Source organism: Harpia harpyja, unplaced genomic scaffold (genome assembly GCF_026419915.1).
Source record: "Harpia harpyja isolate bHarHar1 unplaced genomic scaffold, bHarHar1 primary haplotype scaffold_54, whole genome shotgun sequence".
NCBI classification, from domain to species: Eukaryota; Metazoa; Chordata; class Aves; order Accipitriformes; family Accipitridae; genus Harpia; species Harpia harpyja.
In genome coordinates, this window is record NW_026293414.1 from 747,120 (window position 1) to 758,124 (window position 11,005).

At 46.9% G+C, this 11,005-nt stretch overlaps 1 non-coding gene across 1 annotated transcript; it reads left to right on the top strand.

The window, feature by feature from the left end:
- The first annotated feature begins 607 nt into the window (after nucleotides 1–607).
- Nucleotides 608–692, top strand: LOC128138543 (small nucleolar RNA SNORD45). Its single transcript, XR_008234078.1, has one exon. It is a non-coding gene; the product is annotated as a small nucleolar RNA SNORD45 (small nucleolar RNA).
- Nucleotides 693–11,005: the final 10,313 nt, after the last annotated feature.

The window sequence follows — 11,005 nt, forward strand, 5'->3', positions numbered from 1 at the left end:
CTTTGGACTGTATAAATTCGGATTTAGACTCTACAAATGAGGCTTTGGTCCTTCCAGATCAGACTTTGGGGCTTAAAAATGATGCTCTGGGCCCTTAAAATGAGTCTCTGAACCTTAAGAATGGACCTTGGAGCTAATAAATTAGGTTTTGTACTCCATATATGTGGGTCTGGACCTTAAAAATGACTGTTTGCACCCCCCAAAGTAGGCTTTGGTCTTTTAAATTGATGCTTTTTGCCCTAACATTGAGGCTTGCATTATAAAAATAAGGGTTTACACTTGCAAAACTCAGGGTTGAATTTTAAAAATGATGCTTTGTAAAGCACAAAATCGGACTTGCTCACCGTAGCTATCTCCACGGCAGGTTAAATTTCTCGCCGTCTATTGTGTTTTAGTTCCCTTCTCACGCAAACGGTGGTGACAAACAGTACCCAAAAGGCTCTGGTGCTCCCAAACGGCAGCTTGATGGTCTGCGTAACCCACCTCTAGCCGCATCTCAAGGAGCGTAGGAACGGCGTTACAAGTAAATAAGGCAGCGTCCTGCTTTAGGAAGAAAGCGTGTTGGATTTGAAACCCTCGGGTAGGACAGGAGGAGCATGTCTTCTTGGGTCAGCGATGAGCGTCGGCACGTATTATCTGATCCAGAGCTGATGTCTGTCGCTGCTTTAGCTCTGGAATTACTCTGAGACCCAGGAGGCTCCATTTTCCTTAGGCTGTCACCTAAGGGAGTCGAGATAAAGACAGTTTAACAAGCGCAGGGAATAAGAAAGGAAACCAACGGACGTGACAGCAACCACCGACCACCTCTCACCAGCAGGCAGACGCCCAGCCATCTCGGTGCGACGGCTGCCTTGGGAAGACTCCCCCAGTCCCGAATTTCTTGCTGAGCGTGACACTACGTGGAACGGACCGTGGTACCTCGTCGGTCAGCTCGGGGCAGCGGTCTCTGCTGTGTCCCCTCCCAGCCAGCTCGCTGGGGCAGCAGAGCGAGAAACGGAGAAGCCCTTGGTTCTGCATAAGCACCGCTCAGCAGTAGCTAAACATCGGTGCGCTGTCAACGCTCAAAACGGCACCGTGCAAGCTGCGATGACAAAAAAATGACCTGTATCCCAGCACAGAAACCCTTCTGTGCCCGCTCACGATTCCTATTCCTATGAGAAACCCATGAAAAATAGGGCATTTGACTTATCGGGGAGAAATGCAAACACGCTCCCGGTCTCTGGCTGGCATCTGGCTTTACTTGCATGACCTAGAAAGTACGCACAAGTCTACGCGGTTTCTTCTGCACCTTGGGAAAGGCGTCTCTTGCCTCGATTTCCAAGGAGAAACTCCCAAAAGCGGCACCACAGAGGTATTCCTAAACCTCGCTAACTGAGAGCAGGGTAGGGTGGCTTTGGGGGGGGGGCGGGCTGTGCGGCTGGCTATGGGGCAGGCGGTGGGCTTTGGGGTGGGGGGGGTTGCGGGGGGGTTACTGACGCTGTCCCGTAGCGAATTACAGTGGTCGTGGGGTGACCGTTCAGCGTCCGGCCCCTCCTGGAGCGACTCCGGGCGGAGGGTACGTCAACGGTGAGCGCTGGGGGAGCTGCCCCACGGCGGGGGGGGGACACACAAAACGACCCCGTTCTGCCCCACGGCTCTGTGGGGTCTCTTCTTCCCGGCCCCATGGCTCGACGGGGCCTGGCTCGTTCCCCCCTCCCCCCCCCCCAGGTGGAAATGCGGAAAGCTTTGACGAATTTTGTGCAGAGGGAATTCGAAGCGCTGCGGGGCCAGGCCCGGGCCCTGCACGCCGCCTTGTAGCGCGTGGGGTGCCCCGCTCGTGGAGGAACCCGCCCCACGGTGAGACGGCCGGCCCCACGGCGAGACGGCCAGCCCCACGGTGAGACGGCCCCCACGGCCGTCCCTGCAGCCTTACGGGACCCACAGATGGGACGGACTTACCCCACGCTGCGATGGCCGTGGGGCCTGGACGGACGGACAAACGAGCTGCCCCCCTCCCACCCCCAGCTCCCCGTTCCTGTGCATGGTGCCAATAAAAATGGCTGAGCCTCGGGGATCTCCGTACCTGGGTGACAACGGGGGGGTAAAAAGGGACCTGGGGGGGGGGGAAATTGGGATGCTGGGGGGGGGTCCCCGAGAGGGTGGGAGGTGGAGACGAGCGTGGCCTGATCCCACATGTTTATTGAAGCAGAAGCTGGTGTGTTTTTTGGGGGGGGGGGGGAGTTCCCCCACTGTGCACACCTGGGGAAACCCCCCCTGGAAGGGGCAAAAGGGGGGGCTCGGACCCCCTGAAATGGGGTTCAGAGCCCCCCCGTGCCCCCCACTCCCCGGAGTGCTGCCACAGAGCAGGGGGTCCCCAAACACAGGGTAAGGGGCGGGGGGCTGGAAACACCTTGTCCAAGTTTTGCCCCCACTCCCTGAACTGGGATGGGGGGGGGGAAGGTGTGGCCCGGTGGGTGTGGCCAGGCTTGGCCGAGTCATCACTCCTCCTTCTTGTCCCAGGGGCCATCATGGGCTGCCGGTGAGGGGGGGGGGCAGGCAGAGGGGGTGTTAAGGGGTACGAAAGGGGGTTGGGGGGGGGTTGAAAGGGGGTTGGGGGGGGGTCGTAGGGGGTTAGGGGTGCCCCCCCCCCCCACCTGCAGGCGCACGTGCTGGTCCAGAAGCCGGTCGTACTCCCACGTCAGCCCCTCGGCCTGGCGCCGCATGGCCTGCACCTCGTTCTCCGCCTTCTCCAGAGCTGTTGGGGGGGGTTGTCTGTGTCAGGGTCACCCCCAAAAAAACCAGCAGTGCCCCCCACACACACCGTAATGCCCCCCCACACCATAATGCCCCCCCGCAGCCCTGCCCGTACTGCGTTTGCTGGCCGCCAGCTCCTCCTTCAGCTTCTCCACCTTGGCCTTGAGGGTCTCGTTCTTGTCGTGGGAGGAGGACGACGGGCCGCCCCCATCACCCCCTGCCTCCTGCAGCTGCTGGCGGGGGGGGGGCACGTCAGGGCCCGAGGCGCCTGGATGCCTCCTTCGCCCCCCCCCCGCCTCCCGCCATACCTTCCGCAAGGCATTGTTATCCTCCGTGTAACGGCGGGCGGCTTGGCTGGCGCCTTCCGCCTGTTTCTGGAACGTTTCGCTGGAAGCGCCCAGCACGGCCTGCTGCGAGATGAGGGTGACCAGGCGGCGCAGGAGGCTGCGGGAGGCAGGGTAAGCCGGGCTCCGCGGCACCCCCAGACCCCACCCCCCGATTTGGCCCCCCCCCCCCAAACTCACAAGGAGAGCAGGAGGGCGAAACCGGCCAGGTAGAGGTTGCGCTGGGCTCGGAAAAGCTTCATGTGGAAATGCTCGAGGGCGCCGGGGCTGCTCTGCAGGGCCATCCGCTCCGTCACGTCGTATGAGGAGATTGAAGTAGACGGACGCCTGTAATCTTGAGAGCAGACAGCAGACGACCCCTTATTGCTAAAACACACACATACTTATACTCACATATTCTGCAAAGTCACTGTACACGCGCACAAACATAAAATATGATTGGTTCTATCAACGCTGTACACGCGCATAAACATAAGATATAATTGGTTATACTAACACTGTACACGCGCATAAACATAGGACACAATTGGTTATATTAACTAAAACACGCGAAACTTGTCTCAGTCTAATTGGTCAAGATAAACTGCCGAATTGCGGTTCTTTGTGCCAATTTCCCTTTATCTTGGAATGTGCACCTGTGTTCTTCTAATTGGCATCTTTCTTTTTTTGTCTTCTTGTTTATTCTGTTCAAGGTCTTCTAAAGGCATCTGGAATGCTCTTGCGACCGTTAGCTAAATATGTGTCCACAGTGGGGGTGGGGGATCGCCACTCGGGGACTAGCTGGGTGTCGGTCGGCGAGTGGTGAGCAATTGCACTGCACATCATTTGTACATTCGAATCCTTTTATTATTACTGTTGTCATTTTATTAGTGTTATCATTATCATTATTAGTTTCTTCTTTTCTGTTCTATTAAACCGTTCTTATCTCAACCCACGAGTTTTACTTCTTTTCCCGATTTTCTCCCCCATCCCACTGGGTGCAGGTTGGGGGGGAGTGAGTGAGCGGCTGCGTGGTGCTTAGTTGCTGGCTGGGGTTAAACCATGACATCCATAAAAGAAAAAAAACCAACAAACCAACCATGTTACTGGAAAACACCCTTCCACTTACAGGTTTCCAAATCAGCTTCTGCTCTTTTGCCTAGCATTAACATAAATCAGGGAAAAAAGATCCTGCTTCTGGTTTTTAGATAACTTGACCTAACTTAGAAGTCACAACTACTTGTTTTAAAAAAACATTTGTGGATATAAGAAAAGATCCAAGTTGCTGACCTCTTAAGACAGCTTATTTGCATTGTGCTAGACAGTTAGAACTGATGGCCAGGAAATGAGAAAAGGTTTGAAATCCACAAAGGGTGACACTACATACAGCACAAGTTTTGGACACATGAAATGTGTTTCATATCAGTTTTGATTTAAGGATATTCCCATCAGCTTCCTGCTAACATTAAACAAGACAATTTAACACTGGCTTCTTTCAGTTCAATGTCTTTGCTGTGCTTCTAGTGATTCTGGAAGGACATTATAGTTGATTGTAGAGGAAGGACATATAACAAAGTGGTCTGTTAAACAGAGCTGTTGCAGCAAATTCAGCATTACCTTGGTTTTGTTTATGGAAGAGGATGAATGAAAACATCAACCAATCTGCAGCTAATGTTGCTAGCAGAGCCTTGTGCTCTTAAACACAGTGTTCGATTTTTATAGTTCAGGGGCTTAGCTGTACATACATCTCTTTTAATCTAAATCCAAGAGCTGTATGTCAGCATGCAGAGCAGCACAAGTCAAGCTCTGTTTGTAGAAGGTGCTCAAACCTGCTTTAGCTAGCTCACTGCCCAGTTAGGCTGAGCAGGACACCAGGCACCTGGGTTTGGAGGCCCACAAGGTTACTGCCCCTGGAACTCCAAGCACAACAAGGCATCATTTTCACCTCCAACCCTCTGCTTGCCCTGTCTGCTTAGACTTCTTTGCAGTCAGAAGCAGCACAGGACTGACATGGCAGGCCAATATTAAATTAAAAGCAGCATGAGCTTTTTTTTTTTTTTTACACCACAGAACCCTTGCTTTGGAAAGTGAAAAATGGAGAAAGAAACCCCTACTTTGCATTACTAGATGAAACCAGGGGAGAGAAAGGAGTGGGACAGGAGGTGAGGACTGTACTTAATGGATCAAGGGTCTCTACAGAAACACTAGTAGCAAAAGGGGGAGACACATTAAAAAGGTCTCTACAACTCATCATGCTTGTCAAAGAGTTGCAAGAGGCTGTGTCGGCTGGAAATGTTTGTCTCAACATTGCTGCTGCAAAGAGCCTCAACATCCTGTTGCTGTGGGGGAGTACGCGCAAAATGTCCCTGAAGAAACCGCCATATCCGCCTGAAGCTAGCAGTGCCTACCAAGCTGTGCTTGCCCACGAGCAAGGTGAAGAAACCACCGCGAACACCTGGGCATGCGCCCATGGAGGACCACAGGGCGGCACATATGGTAATGAGCTCCGTGGAAATGGGTGGACTTTTCGGAGAAATCGTGGGGACCGGGACAATAAAAGAACTGCGTACTCCTCTCTCAAAAAACTGAAAAGCACCTGAAAAGCAACTGCCACTGAAAAGCAACTGAAGAGAACCTGCAGCGCTTGGAACTGGGACTTTGGCTGGAACCCGGAACCTGGACCCTCCATCACCTGCATCGAGACTGAGTCAACGGGATGTTGCTGGCTTCGTGGTGGTGGTAACTAGTCTTGCTATATCTCTTCCGTTTTCTTGCTTAGGTCTGCCTCTTTTTCCTTTCTTCTTCCCTCTGTGCTGTCGCTATTATCAGTTGTTATAGGAAATAAAACTTGTAAGGTTGTACGGCATCTGACCTCGTTTGTGTCTTAATCTTGCTCTTGGGATCGTTTAAGAACCCTCCCCGATATTGGATCGGGACAAGAGTCCATGTCCAGACCCTAAGGCTAAAGGGATTAATGATGCCATTATTCAAACCAGATATTTTCCTACTTCACATACAGACAACTTCAAATATTAGCTGGGTTAGTCAAGAGATGCTGAGAACTCTTTAACATATCTGACCCACTTCGTCTGGAATGGCATGAGGAAATGCTCAAAGAACAGCTTCAACACTTGATTTTGAAAAGATAGCTTATTACATCTCCTTATTTCTAATTGTTGCCTTTACTTTTCCACTGAGGGAAGATGGATTTCTCTCTCTCAGAGTAGCTTTATCCAACTACAGACATGGCTTTTAGTCATCTAGTGGGTTCCCCCCGCCCCCCTTCTCTATGAGCTCATTTTTCAAACTTTTTTCTATGTGTTTTCCAAAAAGCTGGAGCGCGGGGTATTAGGACTGTGGTCCTATCAACTAGTCTCCCCAGTCAGAACGGCTGTTTACTCGCAAGTGTAACTAGGCCTTGACCTAATTTGCCTCGCCTTGTTTATAGGCATTGTCAACTTCCACTTCTTAAGTAAAAATAGTCATAATGAATATTTTCCTTCTTTTGCTATCATTTTCATAACAAATGCAGAAGGAAAGCCTATGTTTAATTGCTGTGCATTACATCTAAATTAAAACACCTACAGCAGCAACTTCCTACATGTTTTACGCATTACTTGCAGTGTACAACTCGCACTTCAGAAAGTTTGCACAACACAAGAATGGGTTTTAGACTTTGCTAGCATCCAAGATCTTTCCAGTGTACAGAAGGCCACCATCTGCCTTTCATTGCCCCATTCTTCCTACAGAGACTATAATTAGAGATTGACATAAAGGACAATATCAATTAGATAGATATTGTTAAGGGCAAATTCTTTTAGGCAATAGCAGATATTATTCAGTTGCTTGGATGTATTACTGAAAATTTGATCTCACAACTTAAAAGTTGAGGAAAATGGCACTTGGAAAGTTTTATTGAGAGAGTTACTTATGCCCAATAGAATTTGTTCCCTTTTTGGTATTAAAAAAAAATAGAAAATAAAAAATCTTACTTCTCTCTCTCAACTGTACCAGGCTGCCAGGCATATACAAAGAAGAGATCTTAAGAGAAAAAGTAGCATGCATGGCATACTACCTATTCATCCATCAGCCTTCTGTTTAAATGAGAAGTCTCTGGCAGTTTAATATTTTACCAACTCTTGCTATGATTTCTCCACCATAGTGAACAGCTCCAGTGTACTTCTGTTCTGAGAGATCCTAATTTTATACAAGAAGTTAAACTGATTTGTTCCAAGTTTTGTCACTTGTTCATAGCTTCACAAAGCTGCAAGCCATTTCTCCTGCATACTCCGAGAGACAACGGATAAGTTTACACTATTACAGTTCAGGGAGTTGCCCTCAGCCATCAGGGCGGTGTATGAGCCTTCACTGTGAATGCGTCTCTCCGACTCATGAGGTCGGCTTGCCTCCAGCCAGGTAGAAATTTATCACTCCAACCTTTTCCACCCTCACCACTTGGGAGGAGGAATGAACGGAAATCAGCTCCTGAACCCCCCAAATTGATAGCACAAAACAAAACAAAACCCCCAAACAACAAACAAACCAAATCCAACCAACCAAGAAAACCCCCAAAACCCCTGACCTTCACTGAAGTAACACCAGCTACACCTTCCATTCCTACCACACAAACTCATGCTAAAAAAAGCCTGCAGACACCTGCTGGCAAGTTAAAGCACCTTGCTCCTGATGCCAGCATTCAGAGAAAGCCACTTTTTTTTCCACCTTGAAGCTGGGTCAGTAGCCTGAGAGCAGTGCCAAGCCACAGCTGCAGGCAGCCTGTACGGCACAGATATTAACTCATCTTCTCTCCAACTTCTTTTATCTCTTCCATGTACGCTTCCTATGCTGTTGCCTCATGATGATGTATTTGGCCTGCTCTTGTCCCTGAATTGTTATTTTCTTGCTTCCTGAATTGGAGATTTTAGACAATCTGTGGGGTGGATCCTGGGTTTTGTTCTGGTTTATCTTTCAGATTTTATAAACACAGTGCACCCTTACAATCTATCTATAACACATATATACCAAAAGGAAGGACTGACCTGACACTGCAATAATAGATAAAAGAGACTCCTCTCTCTCCAATTGAGAGAAAGCAGCTTGGCTATTTGGGCTGACTAAAGTGAAGAAACTCAAAATTGTCATAAGATAACAGTGTTGACTTTTCCAAGAATTTGCTCAATCCGTGTCAACTAAGTTGTTAGAAAAAGAATGCTGCAGGCTGACTTCTATTGGGAAATCAATTTCTACAGCCCTGTTCAGCCAGTAATCAAAAGGGTGGCTTTCCACCTGATCCTTTAATTGTTTTTAATTTTGATAGGTAATTATGGTTTCCTCCCAAAGAGTTCCTTTTTCAGAGTCCTCTTTTCAATCAGGTACTGCAGTTTTATTTTAAATAATTTTACTGCAAGCACAGATCCCCTTTGTTAAAGCAAATTCAAATTAGGCCATTTAAAAATTAACAACCACTTGTATTCTCCACAACTATCTTCTGCATACTTACTTCATTACAAATCAGCTGTTGCAGAAGTGCTACAGCCTCATTTAACAGCTTACCAGTAGTAATACATTGAATTTCTGTAGAATACTTACAGGTCCCAGCCTGGTCTGCCACCTGCTGAGCAAATTGTACTGGCTCTCACTGGATGACCTTCTGGAGTGGAGAGAGGAAAAAGCAAAAAATCCCATTCAGTTTACCTGAAGATAACTTTTTAAAAGACATTCTAAAGTTACAGTTCCTTACCAGTGGTGGGTATTGATAGTCCTTGGGGGCCCAGACAACTTGCTATTGCTGGCTGTCTTCGCACAGGAACCTGATAGCCCTTGTGAATAAATGCAGACAGTTGGAAAATAAGCTCTACTAAAATATAAGAATTGCTGCATATGTTGGAAGAAAGCTTACCTTCTCTTCCAACTAACTGCTGATGGACAGAGAGGAAGATGTAGAAGGTTCAGCGGCAGTCACCAGAGCAGCAGGAGGTGTAAGTCATGAGTGGTGGTGGAGGCGGTGGCGGCTGCTGCTGCTGTTGCTGCCAAATCTGCTGATGGAGCCTTTTTGTGTAGCCAGTTCCATTTTTGAAGTTGTTCACAGCCTAGAGGCAGAAAAACATTTACAAAAAAGGTAAGATGAAACTTCAGCAGATATACGAACAAAAGCCTTCACAGAGGAAAATTACTTGTGTATTCCTGTAAATGCTACCAGTCCTAAAAGAAACCAACGTACAGATATATGAACACATCCCATTAAACACTGATACTAATGACTGGTAACTCAGAGTAACTGTATTTAAAGTAATTCAGTGTTAACGCCGAATTTGAAAGCGAGGCAATCACGTTAAACAAAAGTGTGACCTGAATTTGCCAGATTGCCTCTAAAGAGTTGTAAGCTTCTGTGACAAAAACAGATAATGTATTTGAAAAGTAAATTTAGCCTTATTCAATTACACCTTGCTTAAGGAGATGTAAATTAATATTTTCTTCCCTTTCAGCTTTTTACAAATAGCCTTTTCTTACAAGCACTTTACGTAAATGTCATCGTGTTACCTGGCATAGGCACTTGTTGGTAATTAAAGCATCAGGCGAAACATCTGTCTGATGACATGCTGGGCATGTATGTTCCTCAGATTCCAGTAATGCTGTTCTAATACCTGTGTATAATTAGAATAATCAAAATAGTACTTAGCCAAACTAAGGAAGTTTTGGGGGTTCTAATCAATTATAGAAACACATAAATGATTACTGGGTGAATATGCTCTTGAACTGAGAGCATGAAGCTATAAATGTTTAATAGTGTAAAAAATTTCTAGTATGCAGCAAATAACTATACAGTTTTGATATTTCACTATTGTAACATCTGAAGATGTAGCATAGGCTGTGTCTTGATGTTTCAACTAGTCTTTTTCCCACTATCTAGTACAGCGAGAAGTCCCCAACCTCAAGGTTAATGGATAAAACACATCTCGAAAAACCATTAGTAGGTTCGAGTTCTGAAGGTTTTAACCAACTCTCCCGTGGAGAAGAATGTGGATTAAATGCTTAACTATCCGCCTGTTGCAGACCACTGTAAGTCACCAGAGTTGGCTATATAATTTTGTATGAGAGAAAGGGCTGTGGACAAACTAAATGCATTCAATATCTAATATTGTAATCACCTGCACAGTTAGCCACTCTTCTCATACTCGTCCTTCCGCATGTAAAGAAGATTTAACTCGATATGTAAAAAAGGGGGGAAAGCTTCCTGGCTTTTTTTTCCCCTTTATACGAGAAGAGCGTTTTCGTATTCAATTCATATTAAATATTAAATAGAACTGGTAACAAAGCTACTTGGTTATCTCCTCTTTCTGCTTTCAGAAGATCAGATGTAATGTTTTGAATCAACAAATAAGGGAGTAACACTAACATTCATCAAAATAAGTGTTTCCACAGCAGGGAATAACAGCTGCATCAGTCATTATATCCTTACGAATCAGACATAACAACTTGTCTGGAACAGGATCATCATCTGAGGAGGACAAGTACGGCTCCTCTGGTAAAAAGGGAGGCTTTTCCTTCTTTCCTCTAGCATAAGCTTCCCTGGAGGAGGGGTGGGGAAGGAAAAAGAAACAAGTTAAAGATGGGTAAAGGAAAACTTTTCCAAGCTTTGGATTTTATCAAAGGAAGATAGGAGATGGAATTCTTCTCACTCCACATTAGCCTTCTAAAACATAGGCACTTAGTTTAAACTACTTTTCTATAGCCACAACACTGTAAGAGGGAGGGAGGAACAACTTTCTTTCTGCAGAACTCTCCCATTCATTGGATCAACTAAGAAGTAAGCTCAGACTAGGAAAATATTTTTTTGACAGCTAGAAATCAGGTGAAATGAATCCCACCTCTCCTTTGCCAGAGGATAAATGTAAATTGCAGGCTCAGGATAAAGGTAGTCTCTGAGTAATTACATTTAATAAAAGGAA